The sequence below is a fragment of the Trachypithecus francoisi genome, unplaced genomic scaffold, assembly GCF_009764315.1.
Source record: "Trachypithecus francoisi isolate TF-2019V2 unplaced genomic scaffold, Tfra_2.0 Lachesis_group13, whole genome shotgun sequence".
NCBI classification, from domain to species: Eukaryota; Metazoa; Chordata; class Mammalia; order Primates; family Cercopithecidae; genus Trachypithecus; species Trachypithecus francoisi.
In genome coordinates, this window is record NW_022681458.1 from 53,464,128 (window position 1) to 53,483,252 (window position 19,125).

The 19,125-nt window shown below is 37.9% G+C and overlaps 1 protein-coding gene across 5 annotated transcripts in view; it reads right to left on the bottom strand.

Moving 5' to 3' along the window:
• Window positions 1-16,644, bottom strand: part of GULP1 (GULP PTB domain containing engulfment adaptor 1) — a 319,039-nt gene extending 302,395 nt beyond the window's left edge. For 3 of the 5 annotated variants that reach the window (XM_033230913.1, XM_033230915.1, XM_033230911.1), the window contains exon 1: window positions 12,281-16,644. The gene's annotated coding sequence lies outside the window, so the exon portion shown is untranslated. The remainder of the gene's footprint in view (window positions 1-12,280) is intronic. The other 2 variants (XM_033230914.1, XM_033230912.1) reach the window with 1 other exon arrangement.
• Between the last annotated feature and the right edge of the window lie 2,481 nt (window positions 16,645-19,125).

Consider the following 19,125-nt stretch of genomic DNA (forward strand, 5'->3'; position numbering starts at 1 on the left):
AGGAAGGATTGCTACACAGAGGAGCCAAGAAAAGTCTGAACGGACAGGCCTTTCTGGGTTTAGATCATATGCTTTGTCCAGTCACATTTCTACACGGTTGTCAATCATGCCTATATAATGAAGCCTCCCTCAAAACCCAAAAAGAGTCCAGAGACCATCCTTCTGGATAGCTGAACATGTAGAGGTTCTTAGAGGGTGGCCCGCCCAGGGAAGGCATTTAAGTCCCTATACCTCACCCTGTATGCATCTCTTCATCTGCATCCTTTCTCTTATCCTTTATAATAAACTGGTAAACATAAGCAAGTGTTTCCTTGCATTCTGTGAGCTGATTCAGTGAATTAATCAAATCCAAAGAGGGAATCATGGGAACCCCAGCTTGAAGTCAGTCGGTCAGAAGTTTCAGAGGCCCGGACTTGTAACAAGTGTTGGAGGGGGATGAAGGGCAGTCTTGGGAAATGAGCCCTCAACGTGTGGGATCCGACATTATCTCTAGAGAGATAATGTCAGAATTGAATTAGAGGACACTCATTTGCTGTCCACTGTTTATTGATGGGGGAAAAAAAACACATATTTTGTCACAGAAGTCTTCTGTGCTGATTGTTGTTGTATGAGAGCAGAGGAAAAACATAGTTTGAGAGTTTTTCCTTAAACAGTGCATTAATTTTTATGCTTTACCTGACTGAAGAGGATAAAATGAACAAATGTCTTATCACACAGGAGGTACAAGTAGCTATGCCTAAGAGCAGGAAATGAGTAGCTCATTGTGCCATCAGAGTGACAAAAAAGAAGGAATCAAGCATCTGCCAGGAATCTAGGAATTCAGGTAATTCAAAGGTGTTACATTCTCACTTGTAAAGAGAACTACCAAAGCTGGCCTAATTGTCCAGTTGGCATTCAACAGCACACTTTTTCAGCTAGGATGGTGGTTGAGACGCATTACTTCCCATCCTACCAATTGCCCTGGTTCCACTGCTTTCTGGCTATGGAGACAGACAAGTTTCTTTATAATTTGTAAACTGTAAAAAACATTTAGCATGATGCTTAGGACATAGCACTCTAAATACTATTCTTATTATCTTTACTCTCTTGTTCGAAAAATCCATTTTGGTGTCAACTCATACGTATAAGAAAAGAGATTAGGGAAAGGGTGCAGATGCTATGAAGATCTTAATAGAGAGAGACAAATTAAGGAAGGGTGCTATTTTTACTTTATCTGATTATTTCAGCACAAGTGGGAGTTGGAAATTGAATTATCTAGATATACATTCTCTCCCTCATTTTATATCTGCTGTGAGCCAAGTTATATTTTCTACTATAATTTCCAAACTCTTCCATAAGCAGAGTTCCTTTATGATAATTTCCATACCAAGCAGCATTTATTCTCATTCAAAAACCCACAAGAATGTGGCTCCCGTTTAAAACAAGAAAAGGTCACCAGAGGGTACTCCTATTCTGTAAGGGCAGAGGGGGGCCCCAGGACAATCTCTAAGCAATCATTTCCAAAAGAACAGTAATCCACTGAGAATTGCAGCACTTTGTATTCTCTGGTCTCCCTTGCCTAGCTTCCTCAGTGTGGTGACTTCCTTAGTTGCCATGAATGAAGGTCATGATCTCATAAAGAAAGCATTTCAAGCATGTTTATTGCATTCTTATGCAAAAAACTAATATGCACAAGTCAAGCACAGTAATGTAGGAGGTCTTGTTACTTCAAATGTTGCCATCAATAACTGCTTCTCTAATGTCTCTATCACTTTCTTTAGGTTGCCAGCTATTGGCTACGTTTCTCTCCAACCCAATCTCCACGCTTTTAACATCCACACTGAAAACAATTCTAATACATTAGCCTTTCTCAGTCTTGACCAATGACCCGGTTGCCACACAGCTTTACTGCAGGCTTTCAGCATCTGTGACATTCCCATCTACAGTTTCACCAACTCTCTTTAAGTGCACTGCCTACACAACCTCTGGCTTTTCATTTCTCACATCACTCATTCCCAGCAAACCTGCCCATTATGACACTTTGCCTATTCTTTCAGCAGATTAGGTTAGTCCTGGTTCTGCTTGCCTCCACCTCCTGCTTAAACTACTTGGTTAACTATTTCAGCTAAAGCGAGCTATAATACTCCAAAATATATTTCATCCCTGCTCTTGTCAATTCTCAGATTTGGGTTATTCCTACCACCTTCAGGGCAAAAAGACAAAGAGAGATATATCTCCTTACTTTGATTAGAGCACATTACAAAAACCAATATGCATGCTGCTAAGTCATTGTAAAGGCTGGGTCAGGTCAAGAACCTGGTGGCAGAAAAAGATTAAATTGCTAATGGTTCCAGTGAACTAGAGTTTTATAAAACTAGTGTTGAAAAAAATGATTCATGACTTGTTAAAGAACAGGAAAGCAAACTTTATTCAGGACCATCATAATAGGTGTTGGGACCACTACAATGGGGTTTTGCAGTGAGTAAGAAAAATTAGGCTCAACTTCAAATGCTACAAGAAAAGGTAGAAATTTGTGGCCAAATAGCAGGATGTAAGACAGTGGAAGAAAAATTACTAGTTAGGATTCTTGCTGAATGAAGGTTAGGGTGATCAGATATCATCTGGGAAATGGTAGAGGGTGAGGATCCTGATTAGATACAGAGTTGTCAAATATTGAGGATGGCCAAAGTGACTTAGCAGGATTCTTGCTAAATTTGGCAATGCAGATTAGAACACAGAAGCCCAAAATTCAAGACCTGGTTGAGAAGAGGATGCATAAGAGCCTGACTAGGATTTGGTCAAGGAGAAAATCTTTGTCACTAGCTCTTACTTAAAAGTTTACTATATGTCTGTATTTTTCTCTACCTCTGTGAGTGGAACTATAGTTTACCATTGTTTTAAATTTTACTTTTATCAGCTTTATCTTTTATATTTAAATGTTACAAATTAGTCTTAATATCACAGTATAAGTTTTAAATTACTCAGACCAGGCACTGAAATTGCTTTAATGTTTCTTTATGTATATTTAATGTATCCAATACACTAAAGATACCACACAGCCAATAAATAGTGGTATAATTTTGTGAATGGATTAGATTACAAATTTATATTTCAAAAATTTTTAAATTTAGTTCTCTATTGTCTGAGCCTGTTAGATTATTCCTAGTTTTGCTAGTCTCTACCTCCTGCTTAATTTATTTATTTAAAAATGAATTTAGTTAATAAGATGATTGACATATCTACTGTATTAAAAACTTAATGCATGGTGATTTGAATAATAAATTTTTATAGACTAACAGCACTAACCATATCTAAAATTTATAAAACCCAAGTAGTCTATAAAGTTTCTTCAATAATCTAAAGTACTACTTCTAAAACTTTTATTTACAAAATTAAGATACCATTTAATAATGGCTATAATTAGGATACTATTTTAAGTAGCCAAATATTTTATTCAAGTTGGTTTGAAAAAGAAAGAAATTCATTATCTCACACAGCAGTAAATCCAGAAATATAGTAGGGAGTCAAGAACCAAATGATTCCATCAAGTACCCAAGATTTTTATATTTTTTTCTGCCATTTTAAGGCATTTGTTTTGCCCTCAAGCTGAATCTCCTCGTGACAAAAGATGATCCCTGTAGCAATTTGAAGCATGTATTCCAGATAGGACAAATATCAAAAGCCAACATGTGCTTTCTCATCCAATGTTCCCTTGCTAAGTGGAACTAAATCTTTTCTACCCACTTCCCCTTAGTCCTCCCATTTCACCTGACATGTGATATATGACTATAACTAGGACAAGGAACAACCATTTCCAAGGGGCATAGAAACATCAAGATTTTTAGCTGAACCTAATCTAAAATTCCCTTGAATTAGGAGTCGGATTGATTTCCCCTGAGCTATGTGGGAAAGAGTGTACATTTGAATAACACCAGGGAAAAGAATAATAAGGAATAGATTTCAGTGGACTATCAATAATGTATGCCACAGTACAAGGAAGGTGACATAGCTCTCAAAAGTGAAAACATGCGTCTTGCAAATGGATATGCAAGAAATGGAAAGAAAAGTTAACTTCAGGTACAAAATCACACCTGGTTTAATCCAATGTCATTAAGTGTCATTAAAAGGGAACTTGGAGCCAGGTACAGTGCTCACACCTGTAATCCTAGCACATTGACAGGTCAAAGCCAGAGGACTGTTTAAGCCCAGGAGTTCTAGACCAGCCTGGGCAGCACGGTGAGAACCTGTCTCTACAAGAAATTGTAAAAGTTTAAAAATTAGCCATGCATGGTGGCATGCACCTATAGTTCCAGCTACTTGGGAGGCTGAAGTGGGAGGATCACTTGAGTCCAGGAGTTTGAGGCTGCAATGAGCTATGATTGCATCAGTGCACTCCGGGCTGGGTGACAAAGTGAGACCCTGTCTCTAAAATAAATAAATAAATAAATAAGCAAATAAACAAACAGGAACCTGGACATTCAACCAGACAGGGAAGCAAATAAGTGTCAGTGGTGCTTGACGCTTACCATTACAGAAAACACAAAGTGAAGTCAAAAGCCAGAAAGAGACTGAAAGACCATTATTTCTTATCGTGATCTTGACGGTATTGTCAATTTTCAAGTACAAAACTTACCTTAGACCCATCCCTGGAACTTCAAGGTGGTTCAGACGTACTCAACTGATTTATAAATGTGAAGCTCTATATATTAACTATTTCAGATTAACACGTTTAAAGAGGCTGCTCTTGTCATATATTTCAAAAATAAAGTCGAATCATTAGTTTCAAATAAATCAAACATCAATAAGAAACTAATTTCAAAATACCTGTATCTCACAGAATGGTCAAGCCAAGCAAAAAAAAGGGAATATAGGGAACTAAATTATGTCATATATGTTTTAATTATAGGTCCCCTTCATAAGATAGTAATTTGTTATACTTGTATATATTCTAAATTTGTTTTCCAAACCTCTTAGCAAACATTTACATTTTTTATCAGCAATGGTCAGTAAGTAATCCACACCATATAACCGAATATATAATCTTAAATAACTCAATGATGCATAGAAAAACTATCAGGTTTCCATATGTTCAGGAAAAAAATATTTTTTTCAATATTATTCATGAAAATTGTTAATACTGGCACCATTACTTATTACCAAGTGGGAGATAACTATTTAACATATCTGTTCTTTATATATGAAAAATAAACATATATAAGACAAGATGCACAGTCAAATCATAACTCCTCCCAATATAGTTAATGCTGTGAAAAAGATAAACTATTTTTTTTTAATTTGCATGTTCTGAAATTAAATATAAATATGAAATCGAGAGCACAACCTACTCCTTGTGATTCCAATTACATGCTGATCAGGTCTGGAGAAATGGAAAAAGAAAGAAAAACAAGATGGCTGTTTTGCAAGATAATCCAGCTAAAATTATTCAGCTAAAACTAATAATCTAGCTAAAACTCATTTATGTAATTACTAATGGTTATTCATGAACATGGAAACATAAAGGAGGAACATCTCTATAATTGTAAAATCCACAAGTTGTTCTCCAAAACCATATTCATGGCTTCATGCCTTCTTGCCTTTCCCACCTGCTCTGACTGAAACTGTCCCTTTTCAATGCTTGCCCAACTCATCCTCATCCTCTGTGACTTGGTGTAAGAATCACCTCCACACATTCTTTCCATACACTGCTTCCCTTCACCCTGTGAATACCCTCCTTCTCCACCCCTCCTTCCTCAACATCCTCTCCACTGTACCTCAGAATTATATAGAAATACCAAGTTCTATTTAAGTTAATAAGAGGAGATCTCTATCACCTACTAATCACACAACTACAAAAAGAACAAGTGTTATTTGATAAATATTTATTAAATTCAACTGTATCATATCAGAATCTCTTCATTTACAGATTCACAGTTTAAACACAGTTATATTTCCCAAAATGAGAAGGGGGGAAAGATGTCAAATGTATATAAGTGAACAGAAAATCATTGAATAAAGATGAAATCTCATTGAATAAGCAAATCTCAAAGAAAGATTCATTACATTGTAAGATACAGTAAACTCCTCTTCAAAGAACTAATATGTGAGCATGTTGAGTTTCCCTGTTCTTTGTTCTCCATTTAAAAATTTAACTTCCTCGTTCTTTACATGTCCTTGTCCCTAGTTTCAGTAAACAACCCCCTCCTATCCTCTATCACCTGCTCTGTACTTAGTCGCCTGCTCTGTCCTTAGTCACCTGCTCTGTCCTTAGTCCCTTGCTCTATCCTTAGTCATCCTTGGTCACCTGCTCTGTCCTCAGTCATCCTTAGTCACCTGCTCCGTCCTTAGTCACCTGCTCTGTCCTTAGTCATCCTTAGTCACCTGCTCTGTAACCATCCTTCCCACAAAACTACTCACCCTGCCACTCCGGCTCATACCCCTGCTCTCTTTAAAATAGTCAATCAGAATTATCTTAGACTGTGCGGTCCAACCCTAGCCAATAGGGGAAAGTCACAGCAGTAGGGATTAGCTGCATTAATAGTAAGAACCCTTTCTCCTCCCTTGTCTGGTGTGTTCTCGCCATTGCTCCAACCGCGAGAGGCACCCTTCTATAGAAGTAAATTGCCTTGCTGAGAAAACTGTTGCCTGAGTGCTATATTCACTTGGCAGCACTGAGCATTTACTTCCAACAACATCAAGTCTAAAATGTTGTTTTCTAAAACCTTATCTGTGCTACTCTAGAAAATTTTATTCTTCCAAATTGATCATGAATGTAATCAACTAAACCTATGATAACTCAGACTTTACAAATGTAGTAGTTCTTCCTTTAAAATGATTAAAGACATTAGCAATATGAGACATCTTACTGATTTAATGTTAAGAAGTTTAAAGGTTTTTCTCCTATATATCCAGTAATGGTGATGCATTAAAACAGAAAAAAATAATTCATAAAAATTTAAAGCAATAGCCATTGTTATTCTAAAACGATGCTATTTTATAAATCCAAAATACCAGCAGACTTTTGCCATTTCAGATTGCATTTATATAATTTCAAATAAAATTTGTTTACTCAAATGTGACTCCTTAAAAATTATCTCAAACTATATTCTGAGAGACTACAATCCATAAACACTCTCTAATTATATTTAATTAACATATTCAGCATAGAAATAAATTGCTTTGAAATTAATTCAGTTATGCAATTGTTCTTTCTAATCAGTCAAACTTTCTCTGAATTTATTTGCACTACCAGTAAAGTTCAATATTTATGTTATTGGACATCTTTATGACTATAATAACACACATCACCAAGGAGTAAAAGGAGAGTTTGATCATCAACCAAAGTCCTTTATTACTACGCAGCTCCTCAAAGTAGACAAAAATAAAATAAATTACAGAGCATAACACATACTTTGACCTTTAAAGACACTTCACAAAATACTCTGTTTCTTAAACAAAACTCTCATTAGTACTTATAACACTATGTTTTAACTCATGAGGTTGAAATCTGGGTAAATTAACCTACTTGCTATTAAAATTTTACCTAAAACTTGGTATCTCTTGATGGTTATAAATGGCTATGAAAAAATTGAGAAGCTAAAATCACATTTATTCTCTTACTTCAATGTTTTACCCCAAATTTGCATGTTTGCTACCATACTACAAATGTTCTGTTTGATTTTTGCTAAAATTATATTTAAAATTGATATTATCTCATTTAAATATAAATCAAATGAGAACAATAGTTATCATCTCATGAAATATTATACGGCTATAAACAGGCAAATCATTAATGATTCAGTCAGTAGATTACATATGCTGTTAAATGATTGTCTTTATTTCTGTAAGAGAGGAGACTGAAGACTAAGCCCACAGTCTTCAAGCTACAGCCTTTGTAGCTCTGGCAAAGTTTAAGATCCTTGATGTTCCTGGAGGACTGGTGGATGAAGTTTCAAGAAATGCATCAATTGTAACATCTAATATTAAGAAAAAGCTGTACCATACCAGGAAAACACCACATTTGTATAAAATTCTCACTTCACAATACCTTCTAAACTTATCAGTAGTATCTAACTTCTAAATAGTGAATTTACCCTCTTACAGTAGTTAACTGCACATATGCTTGTGTTCTACTTAAGAAGAGTAGAAAAGGCTTCCATGAGTATGCCATCATTGGAGACAACAACCAAGAATGCAGGTAGAAGATCTTGCCAACTATTTTTCTCTTCTTTCAGAGCTATAAATAGAAGTCTAAAAACACTTCTAGAATTTGGAAAAAAGGAAAAAAAAAGGATTTCTAGGATTTCTAGCAATATTTATGTGGGAAACATTTTTAATTAGTTGTTAAAATTGGGCTCAAAAATATCAATTAACTGAAGCTATTTTTCCCTACAGAAAAACTATAGCACTAATAGAGAAACATCGAAGAATATATATGTATCATAAGTATGCACACATAGAAAGAGAGAAAGAAATGGAGACAGAGAGAGAACAACAGAGACAAAGGGAGAGACAGAGAGAAAGTAGTCCCCCAAAACATGGAAGTTTCTAAGGTCTATTCTGAACTTCTTCATCAGGAGGCATGTGATACATCTGATGTATAGGTATATTTATATAATGTTAATAGCAAAAAAAAAAAAAAAACATGAAATAAAGGCAGGTATTGAAATCTAGATGCACTCTCTTAGTTGCATCCTAGAAAATACATACAAGGTTATTCAAAACTTCCTTTAAAAAGCCATATTAATCTTTACAATTTAGCACAAAATATACTGAAAATCACAATTTCTATAAAAGTTAAGTTACTTATTCATATTATGTGTGCAAATTAGGGCAGCCTTTTCAAAGCTATTCTTAAGTATACAATATTGAAAGATAAAACTAAATTCAAATTCACCATAACTATACCATTTCAATGTAAACAGAAAATTGACACTTATTGTCCCACACAATATTTGAGTCAATTTACTGTCCTCTGATGACAATTAATCATGCATGGTAAGCATCATTAGAGTGGCTGAAAACATTTCTTAAGCATAAAACAAACAAAAAACTAGCAAATAACAGGGCCTGAAAACAGTATAAGCATTGTTTTCTAAGTCTTACTCTGGAACAATGACTTTTAGCCATTCTTTTTAAAAACAAAGGCCTGATTTCAATTTCATATCCCCAGTGTTTGAAAGTGAAGTGATTTCTCTGTTCAAAGTTTATACCATTTTTTCCCCTTCCAATCTGAGTATATTTTAGACTCTTATAGAAAAAAAGTTTAAGTTTCCTGATCTCTAAATGCATTAAGGCAAACACTATTAGATCCGCCAGCCTCTAATATGTTTAAGGACCACGGCTCATAGCAGTTATGCAGTTAGCTTCTGTAACTATCTTTGAATTCATTATCATATTGAAATAAAATAACTTTTTTTTATCCTTTAGCAGTTTTAGAAAACAAATTGCAATATCGTGGATTGAGATCACAAATACATCACTTTGCTAAGTAAAATTTAAATCACCTACCATTCATCAATGGAGATAAGAATTTTAAGAATTTCTAATTTAAAATGAAAGGTAAAATTTGACATTTTATATTAAAATTACCCTAATATATCCTTGAACAGTTCAAGGATACCCATAGTGTAAGTTTGAGTATAAATTCAACCCAACTACTATATCCCATATACTCATGCTTTTTACAGATTCACTATTAATGATAATATAAAGTCTAAAAATAACAGCTATGACTAGGTATTTTAGCAAAAGACTATCCTTTAAACAATTCATCTATACTTATTCTGTTTTCTCTAATAAATTGATCTGTTCACCCGAAAAAGAGTTAAGTTAAACATCCATGACTGTAGCACAATACAATGAACCATAAAAATAGGTAGTATATTTTACTAATTGACATGTCACACTAAAAAGTAAATATTTCACAATTATCATAATGAATCAACAATGAACAGGTTCATAAATTATAGACAGAAATACAGACAATAAATGATATGTTGGTAAAATGTTTAAGAAGTAAAATAACATGCACAGAAATCAGAGCTAAGAAGTTCGGTGCTGACTGGAATAAAGGCCTGATGATGCATGATACATACAATATGATGATGCATACAACAAACATTGGCTGGATTTATTAATGAATAGCTCCAAAATCTATCCTCCAAATTCTTAAGAAAATTATTGTGGCCATTGAGAAAAGAAAGTCTGTCTGTATGTCATAAATATATTTCAGCCTCTCAAGTATTATTTCTGAGAAGAGAGCCACATTCTGTGAATATACTTGGTAATTTCTCATAAAGGTAAAATTAAGCTGCAATTTAAAAATAACTGGTCTTGTGTATAAATATAAACTGAAATAAAAATAAATGAATTTGTTAATTGTTCTTTTCTGTTTGAGAAAATGACTCAGCCTTAATCATAACAAAATCTCCCCTATATCCTCAAAAATTAAAATTTATGATTAAATTAAAGCTATGATTAAAATGTAAAAGTGGTAATTTTTATAAATTAGATCCAGATGTCATTATTACATGGGTATTCAACATAGAAGTATTCCTATTTTATCCCCATAAACTCAACTGAGTCAGCTGAGTCAGAAATCCTATGACCTTTATGTCAAAAAGCCTATTAACATTATTTCATCTCTTTAATTCTCACAATAATCTTGTAATTATGTAAAGGAAAGTTTCTTTACTTTGCAAGTGGAAAAACTGAAATCATAGTCAGGGAAAACATTTGGCTGAGGGTGATTCACAAAGTGAGTCTCAGACAGCAGGCTAATATTCACAATCTCAAACTCTTAAATACAGAGGAAATACAAAACACATGAGTTTGTTTGTTTTCAACCATTTAAAGCCTAAGCCCACAATAGTAAACCTACAACCCACTTCTTTGAAGAAAAAAAAAAAGAGATGAAACATAACTTTAATACATAAAGAAGAGTCTGAGAAGGTTTTGAGTTTCTGGCTGGTTTGGAATTAGGAAGCAGTAAAGGGCAAATGCGTGAAATACTGAGACCATCTCACCTTCTACTTCTTCACATGAAACAGCAAGATCTGTTTATCAGGATCACTTTTGACAAGCACAAAGAAGTCATGCTGGATACGTTTTCTACTTTAATTCCATGACTCAAATCCATGCTAGTTGAGAATATCTAATTGAATTATTCAATTTAGGTAGAAAACCATCTGCTCAAACCCCTAAGTCTTCAATTCTTGCTGCTATGAAAACAAAGTAAGGCCAACGTCAAGGAATTGAAGTTGCAGCAAATCCCGTCCAAGGAGACAAATAGCAACAAAGTGTGGGCATTTGCAAAGTATGATCAGCACAAACAGCATCGGGCCCCCAGCTATTCCACTGTAAGACTGATAAGGAAAGTTCAGACTTTGCTCCTGGAGTCCTTTTTGTAATTTCCTCAGTCATATCCAACTGCACTCTATGTTTAGTTTATTGTTTTGCCAAAAAGACTGATCTTAGCCACCTAAAAATTCTCATTGCAAAAGAAATCTCTTGTTGAAACCCCAAGTACAACCGACAGCCCCTTTCCAATTATCCCCTGCAACTTCCCCAGTCTCTTTCATGCCTGGCTACTGAGCTCAGTCTAGTTTGGCTGCCGGCCAGATTCCTCTCTTTTTTTTCCTTGTCAGTCGTAAAAACTTGGAAAACACTCCTGGACAGCTCAAGGAGACCTTTAATTATGCAGTGGGGCAGTACCTTAGCCTGTTTGCTGTTTCCAGCAAAGCTTGCAGTCACCAGGGACTGCACTCTCCCACTTTGTGGGTTTTCCAGCAAGGCTACTTGTTCATATGAGGGGAAAAGGGAGAGACTGAGAGAGAAAGGGAGTAATTTGCAAATCTGAAGAATTTCCAATTCCTCCCAAAGTTTTCTACTTCCTCAAATTCACTCTGTCTAATAATCTCCCTTACTTTAAGCACCTAATCACCCATTTTGTACTACAGACACAAAATCATCAGTATTGTGGTCTCCTGCTAGTCCTAGAATTGAGTCAAGACTTGAACATTCTCCGTAACTTTTTATTCTCAAATGTTGGTGTAACATATTTTAAAAGCAGGCACAAAATAAATTTATTAAATCCTTCCAAATTGCATATTTTGTCAAACTTGCAGATTGAAATAGTGCATGTAAAATGTCTGATTGCAAATGAGAGTAAAGCGAGCTCAGCTGGGAAACAATACTAGGACCCAGGGAGGGGTACCTTGACTGCCAGTCCTCACTTGGAATTTGCCCAACGTACCAAGTGGACCCGCCAAGCCCAACACCAGCTAAGTCTTCCTTACTCTACCTTGGCACGCTAGTTCCAGCTGCAGCGTCCAGCTTCCTGTTCAAGTCCCATTCAACATCGTAAACACATTCCAAGAAAACCAGCCTGCCCAGAGTTCCCTCCCGCACACAGGGAAGTCAGCGCGGCAGCCGCAGGAGCTGCAGAATAGAAAGAACTGACTGCTCCCGATTCTGATCCGTGTAGTGAGTGAGGCCACGAGAAGCTGGACCCGCCAAGCGAATTTAGCAGTCGGAGGGAGAACCCAAGGGTTCATCACCCCCGCCAAGCCTTGCGCCCTCCAGAAGCAGCTACTTGACCCGCGAGGCGAAAGGGTAACCATGTGGACGCCGCCCCTTCCTTTTGGGCCCTCCCAGCTCTGGGCTTTAAAGTATCCGCGGCCCGGCCTTAGAGCTTCGCGCCTCCCCGCCCCCATGCCCACATTCTCTCCCTGCACCAACAAAAGGGAGGCTGCCCTGGAAGTTCGCTCTTGGGTCGCCTGGCTGTGACCCGACGATGACTTGCCTGCTCAGCCCAGTCTGATCCACGCACCCTCAGCCGGACTGATCAACGGTTGCCCCACCGCCTCCCTGCAGCTCCTGCCCACCGGCCCCCAGCCACCGGACCAAAGTTACCACAAAAGGCTAAGGAGGCTTCTGGAGCCCGGAGACTGCTGCGTCCCCGACCTCGCTGGACTCCCCCCGTCATTCCTCAAGCGCTACCATAGCAGGCGTCAACAGGTCTTAGCCTCCTTTCGTGCTGGACTACTCCCTGAGCCGTTAGCTGTCCTAATTTTTCACAACCTGCCGGGCAGCGGCTACGCGCAGCCCCGCGCCCTCCTTCCCGGGCACTGGTGGCCGGAGCTGTCCACCCCAGCTGCCCCTCAGGGTATCAGTTTCTAAGCGATTCCACGCTACCTGGAGGGAGCCGGGGCTCGCAGCCAGGGAAGAGCCCAGATAAATCTCCGTACCTCACTGAGAGATGCAGTCAGGTCAGGCTTCGGGCAGGGGCGTGAAGAGCTGCCGGGTCCTCCGAGCCTGGCGATCTCCGCTCCAGCACAGCCGGGGCGCCGTCTCCGAGGCCGAGAGGGAAAGTTTCTCTACGTCAACACGGCGCTGGACTCGGGACCCTCCAGCTTCGGTCCCCTCCCTCTTCGCGCGCTCTCCCCCCTCCCTCCTCTTCCTAATCCGCTGAATCCAAAACTGGCTCTGGCGGCAGCTGGGACGCGGGGCTCGGGACTCCGGGTCGCTCCGGACCGGGAACGCGGGGCTCCCCCTCTCGGTGAGAAGGGAAGTCTCACAGACTCCGGCTTGCGCACTTCTGGCGGTCTCCTTGGACACTTCCACACGGGACGCCTGTGTTCGAGCTCGCTGACTTTCCTGCATTAATCTCCGATGGTCGTTATCTGTTGGCCCACTGGGCTATCCCGCGCGTGCACGCGGAACTGGAGGTGGGTAGAGGGTGGAATGAGGGAGAAACCCATCTGCAGAAGGAGGGGCCCTACCTTACTCAGCCTTTAGCCCGGACAGAAGCAAAACCACAGGCCCCCGCTCCCACCCCACTCGCGCGGCCATTCCTTTCCAGCCTCGTCCCTGAGACACTAGAAGAGGACCATTTGCCTTTTCTTATCTCTGTGTGTTTCCTAACACAATTTTAAAACACCTCTGAGGCTTCATAGAGCGGGAACGTGTCAAAAGAAATACACGAATAAGAGTAAAACGTGCCGTCTTCACAGCCTTTATCAAGAAAGCAGACAGTTGCTGCTGCTCTGGCCGCACCTCAGCAGACTGGTTTGTCCTCATTTGTTTTTTAACTCGGCCTTAATCTCTGGACTTTGTTATGCCTTAAAACAGACACACACAGACACTCACATACACACAAGTGAAAATTGCCTTGACTCCCAGACCATACTAATTTGCTCCATTCAGATGCTTATCCCGGAATTAAGGACTTCTGTATAGGATTTGAGGGAAAAAACAACAGCCCGTTCTTATTGACCTTTAATAGAGTTCTGTATGGGAAAGTGGGGCGAAGAGGAGTATCCTCGTATAAGAAGTTCTTAAAGGATGAGAGGACCTTTACTAAAATTCTTGGTGCTGCTCAGAATTTAGTTTACTAAATTTTAGTTTGAGTGTGAAAATAGATGAGAAAAGGAAAAAGGCATTTTGCAAAGCTAGCAGTTATAATGTATTACAATGGATCCAGGGCTTAGAGTCAGACAGACCAGATTACATTCCAAACTCCATCCTTAGGCTTTCTGCGCCTATCAGTTATAACTGCCAACAGGAATTATATAATCTAGCTCACGGAGTCACAGTCACATTTACAGGAGTTAAAATAGAGTCGTGATAGGCACAGAGAAAATACTCAATAAATATTTGGTTCTTGTATCCTACCATGTTTTACTGTTATTAGGAGAGAGGGTGGTGCTAGAAATTTTCCCCCAAAGACCCTGTAACTGAATCAGTTTTCTTCTCCCTAATGCTTTTTCCACTTAAAAAGGCATCACTTCACAATTTTTTAAATAGAAACTATTTGTTTACAGATTAACTAGTTCCAGCTGAACTCTGTTATTTTAAATACAAGGTAATTGAAGTCTAGGGCTCTTCAGTGACTTTCCCCAAATCTCATAGTTTGGAGGTACTAAAGCTAATATCAGAAATTAGTCCTCTTAACAATTTGGCCAGGGTCCTCTTTTAACTGTTTTTCCCTTTATCACAACAGTCAAGCACACATAAAAATAATTATATTAATAATCTGAGGACAAATGCTAGTTGTTTTTTCTGTAAATAATTCTTAAGCATTGAATTTATGAACAATCATTAAAAATTAAATAATGTCATTTAGATGATCACTTGGTATCAATGTGATTATAAAAATAAAACAAATGGTAGTCCAGTATTTAGGAATAAGGTGGTTGATGAGATGAACAAATCCATGCTTACATTATATATTTACAGATAGATATTTTGGATTTTTTAGCCATAATATTAAAAGATTATAATAAAGAACCCTCAACTCCCAAAAATACATCAACGTACCACTACAGTTGGCTGATCCTAGTTTGAGAACAACTATTTCAATGTTCAGGACTCACAATTCAACTTGAACAAGTTCAGGGCCAAAGAACAAATCAGGCTACAGAGATCAAAATTTCCATCCTGTGAAATAATGGAAAATCCCATAGCATGTATTTATTTCTCATTCATTTGCCTCTAGTACCTGTAAGAAGGTCTTTTTAAAATATTATTCCGCCATACACAATGTTGAAAATCATCTGAACTTTTACATAACTAACTCCCATGTTCTCAGAGATGAGACCCTATAGCCTCCTTCTAAGTAGGAATTATTTACTACTCCGGCCTCATTCTCAGTTTCCTAAAGGCATATCATAGCCTCTTTAGAGATCTATCTTTCCTATCCATGAGATTTGGAAGATCCTAAAGAGATTATATATATATGTATATATATATGGCTACAAAGCACATCCATCTTGAATGGATAAATGAAGACAGATGAGTCCTCATAACTGTCTTTTTCCAATCGTTACATACAGTACTAAAGATTACTCATTTTTATATTTTCTCCCACTGTTTAAAGTCTTCAAACTTGCTATTGCTTTGTAATTTTTATAACCTGACTTTTGATATGATCTGCTTTGTGAAATGGCTCAGAGGTATAAAAATCTCAAGAGTGTCAGAACCAAGTTTTTAAAAACAATAAAACTAAATGGAACAAGATTTTAAAACAAATTTATAGCATGTCCCAGGAAGTGAAGAAGGGAGATGCCAAAGAAAAGGGTTGCAGAAGCCTGGCAGGGCACTATGATGAGAAATACGCCTAATTTTACCTATTGCAAATACCTCAGATTTCCATTTGAAAGTTCTTCACATTCATCATAGGTGCATATAGACCATGATGGAAACTCAGCAGCTTTCCAGTAATTTTAAAATTAATTTTCTTGCTCTAACCAGAATTAGGTTTCTCTTAACCTGACTAAGGGAACCTTGGCTAAGACAAAAAAATACCTGTTACTTATCTTAAGAAAAACAATTTTATTTCTGATTATCGCAAAAGCACACAAAAATATGCTGGTTGTTTAGCCCTATATTTTTGCAAAACCAACATTTAAAGTATTTGACAACTTTTTAAAAACTGTAATGGAAACCAAGATTGAAATCCAAATTTGAGTCATGTGATTTGAAAGGGGGACATGTTTCTGTTTGTCATGTGTAACAGTGACCAAATATCCTATGAGTTCCTAGGGGGCTCTAGGTTCCAAAGTTATTGTGTTACAGTTACCTTCAAACCTCTATCATTTTATCTGTCATTCTGAAAGAATTGCTTTATTTTGATCTTCTTGATTAAGAACATGAAACATGACCATTGCAAAAAAAAAAAAGAAAAAACAGGAGGGCAACTGCAAAAGGGAAATAAATATCACCTGTATTCCCATCACCCAGAGTACCCATTGCTCACATTTTTTCTATATGCTCCAAGATTTGTTGAGGGCTCTGCGAGACTCAGGTAAACAGTATCCCTTCTTTATGCCTGGATGGGGAATAAACTGACCAAAAAAAGTTAAAATGAGAGCAATATATTATTCTATTATTGACAGATAACAGATTTGAATTGGTAGATCCAAAACCAAAGAACAGAAACAGCAGCCTCAGTCACGTAGTTCCTGGCCTCCTTCTAACTTGAAAGGAGACAGTGCCTTTGAAAAAGGATTTAAATTGTTTTTTGAGTTCTATTCCAAAGAATGAAAGAGAGAGAAAGGTAGCTGAGCCTGGCATGCCCAGCAGTTCTTCCCAAGTTTATTCCTAAGTTTATCTACCAAATGTCATAACATCTCTCCAAGGACAAGTAAAGACCAGTCCTCTTAACCAGTAGAATATTTTTGCATGGAAACCAGGAGTAGAGGAAGCACCTACAGCCATTTAACAATTTTCTTTCCATTAACAATTTTCTTTCCATTTTTTTCATGTGGAACTGTAACGTACATACTACTACTTTCTTTTTTCTCTTGAGACAGAGTCTCCCTCTCTCGCCCAGGCTGGGGTGCAGTGGAGCGATCTCGGCTCACTGCAAGCTCCGCCTCCCGGGTTCACGCCATTTTCCTGCCTCAGCCTCCCGAGTAGCAGGGACTACAGATGCTGCGCCACCAGGCCCGGCTAATTTTTTTTTTTTTTTTTCTGTATTTTTAGTAGAGGCGGGGTTTCACCGTAGCCAGGATGGTCTCCATCTCCTGATCTCGTCATCCGCCCGCCTCAGCCCCTCAGAGTGCTGGGATTACAGGCGTGAGACACCGCGCCCGGCCCATACTACTACTTTTTAACAGTATAGCATGGGCTTTTTTCCCTGCCAGTGTTTATTAAAAATTTTTTGCTATTACAAACAGAAATGATGGCCATTTTTACATACGTATTTTGTATGTCATCTGTTCACATATTGTGCCTATCCCTTACAGTTATTTCCTTAGAATAAATACCTACAAGTAGATTATCAAGTTAGAGTATAGACTTTTTATTATTTTGAAATAATCTCACATTATAGAAAAGTTACAGATAGAGTACAAAGATTTATTTTTATTTTTATCTGAACCATTTTAGTGTAACTTGCCATCATGATACTTCATCCTTCCCAAATCCTTTGTGGACTTCCTTAAAACACAGATCTTCTCCATAAAGAAGGTAAAACATCAAAACTCAAGAAATTAACATTCATAGATTTCTACATTTAATTCTCATGTCCTATTCAGGCTTCTCCAATTACTCCAACAATGTTCTTTATAACAGCAGGATCCAGTTTGGGATCACAGTTGCATGCAGTTATCATGTCTCTTTGACTTTCATGATGTTGATCGTTTTGTGAATTGTTTACTACTTACCTGGCAAAAATGTAATTTATCATTAGAGTCAGCTAATGTATTTTGGCTGATGAAAAAACAGAAGTATGATACTATATTCTTTTTTTGAAATTTTTTTTTATTATTATACTTTAAGTTCTAGGGTACATGTGCATAACGTGCAGGTTTGTTACATATGTATACTTGTGCCATGTTGGTGTGCTGCACCCATCAACTCGTCAGCACCCATCAATTCATCATTTATGTCAGGTATAACTCCCAATGCAATCCCTCCCCCCTTCCCCCTCCCCATGATAGGCCCCGGTGTGTGATGTTCCCCTTCCCGAGTCCAAGTGACCTCATTGTTCAGTTCCCACCTATGAGTGAGAACATGCAGTGTTTGGTTTTCTGTTCTTGTGATAGTTTGCTAAGAATGATGGTTTCCAGCTGCATCCATGTCCCTACAAAGGACGCAAACTCATCCTTTTTTATGGCTGCATAGTATTCCATGGTGTATATGTGCCACATTTTCTTAATCCAGTCTGTCACAGATGGACATTTGGGTTGATTCCAAGTCTTTGCTATTGTGAACAGTGCTGCAATAAACATACGTGTGCATGTGTCTTTATAGCAGCATGATTTATAATCCTCTGGGTATATACCCAGTAGTGGGATGGCTGGGTCATATGGTACATCTAGCTCTAGATCCTTGAGGAATTGCCATACTGTTTTCCATAATGGTTGAACTAGTTTACAATCCCACCAACAGTGTAAAAGTGTTCCTATTTCTCCACATCCTCTCCAACACCTGTTGTTTCCTGACTTTTTAATGATTGCCATTCTAACTGGTGTGGGATGGTATCTCATTGTAGTTTTGATTTGCATTTCTCTGATGGCGAGTGATGATGAGCATTTTTTCATGTGTCTGTTTGCTGTATGCATGTCTTCTTTTGAGAAATGTCTGTTCATATCCTTTGCCCACTTTTTGATGGGGACCAATGGAACAGAACAGAGTCCTCAG